This window comes from Numida meleagris, unplaced genomic scaffold (genome assembly GCF_002078875.1).
Source record: "Numida meleagris isolate 19003 breed g44 Domestic line unplaced genomic scaffold, NumMel1.0 unplaced_Scaffold339, whole genome shotgun sequence".
Lineage (NCBI taxonomy): Eukaryota > Metazoa > Chordata > Aves > Galliformes > Numididae > Numida > Numida meleagris.
In genome coordinates, this window is record NW_018364566.1 from 69737 (window position 1) to 71552 (window position 1816).

The window sequence follows — 1816 nt, forward strand, 5'->3', positions numbered from 1 at the left end:
TGCGGGGTTGGGATTGGGATGGAGGGTGTGAGGATATGGGATATGGATACGGGATGGGATATCGGGAAAGGGGATAAGTACATGGGATAAGGATATGGGATGGATTTGGGGATATAGATACAGGATGGGCTATGGGATGGGATAAGGTAGGATATAGCTATGGGATGTGGGGGATATGGCTATGGGATGGGGCTGTAGTAGTTATAGGGCTGGGATGCTGCAGTGATCTCTGTCCCCAAAGTCCCCCCGGTCTGACACGCAGAACCCCACAGCCGCTCCTCTGCCCTTTATTCACCTGGGGGCACGGGGGGAGGGGGAGAGCATCCCCCACCCCCGTGTTATCACTAAATAAACCCCTAATTACAAAAATAAGGTGCACCCTCCCCACCCCCACCCCATGGAAACAATGCAGTCTGGGGGTGAACCCAGAGGGGTGTCCCCAACTTTGGGCTGTGACACTGGGGGGGGTTACACAGGGATGCCCCCAGCTTTGGGGTGTGACATGGTAGGGGTGACACGAGGGTGTCCCCAACTTTGGGGTGTCCCGAAGTCTAGGGTGTGACCCTGGGGGGGTGACACGGGGGTGCCCCCAAAGGGATGCCCCAACTTCGGGGGTGTGACACCATGACACAGTGTCCCCACTTTCCCTGGGAAGTCTTTGAGCTTGTCACGGTGTCCCCAACTTCGGCGCAACGTCCCCAGGGCCCCGGGGGGTCCTTCTATCCCCTCCACGTGACGGTGACACCCGATGCCGGTTGACAGAAGCAACACCCAATGACGATGACACCGCATCACGGCTGTTCCACACTGATATCACACACGGTCCCCTCCAGTAGTAGCACAGAGTACACCACTGCGTCCCCATGGCAGATGATGGTGACAGCGCTGGAGGGCTCCGGAGTTACCGGGTCCAATTGTAGGCAGGCCTGGGGGGGTGACAAAGGACAGTCAGCGGCTTAGTGACAGCACGGTGATAACACGGGGCCGCCTGTGCCTGCCCCCACGCGGTGGTCAGAGCACAAGGGAATGGCAACACCCAAATGACAGTGACAGTGACACACAAGGGATGCCAACACCCAGTGACACCTGAAAACGGTGACACCAGCGACCCCGTGTTGCACCCGTGCCGGTCCCCATGTGTCCCCAGATTGTCCCCAAGCCCCCTCCTCATCACCTCTTTGATGAGGATGTCATCGTGCTCCCATTGTGCCACCACAGCAGGGAGGACAGCTGGGGACAGTCAGGGTGATGGCATCAACCAGCTCCAGGAGCTGCAGGACGCTGACGGGGCTCTCAGTGTAGATGGGGGTTGGGATGGCACCAGGTTCCACGGTGACAGTGACAGATTTGGGGATGGGCACTTGTCCCAGTGTCACCAGCGGTTGGGACGGCATCACTTGGTGGCCCTGGGGGGTTTGTTTGGGTGGGGCTTTGCATGGGGGTTTGGCAGGAGCTGTCAGTTTCTGCAGGGAGGTGGGGGGAAGAGATTTTAAAAAAAAAACAATATTTTGTTTATTTTACCAAAAATTGAAGTTTATCAGCGCAATCTCACTAGGATGGAGTGGGAGGGGGGATGTGTCACTGCATGGGGTTGTTCCCAAAATCCCCACTTGAGACCTCTGGAGGACTCCAGGATCCCCTGGTCACGCCAAGATCCCTCTGGGACACCTCCAGACCACCCCACACAGAGACTCCCTGGACACACCAAGACCCCTGTGGGACATCTGCAGATCCTTCTGAATAACTCCAGGGGTGGATGGGGGTGTTGTGGAAAGGAGAAAGGGATAAGAGGGGCTTCTGTGGGGTGGAAAGGGGG

At 57.5% G+C, this 1816-nt stretch overlaps 1 long non-coding RNA gene across 1 annotated transcript in view; it reads right to left on the reverse strand.

The window, feature by feature from the left end:
• Nucleotides 1–677: 677 nt before the first annotated feature.
• LOC110391285 overlaps nt 678–1816 on the reverse strand; it is a 24229-nt gene continuing 23090 nt past the window's right edge. Inside the window, exon 2 of the long non-coding RNA XR_002434030.1 lies at nt 678–926. This is a non-coding gene — a long non-coding RNA (uncharacterized LOC110391285). The remainder of the gene's footprint in view (nt 927–1816) is intronic.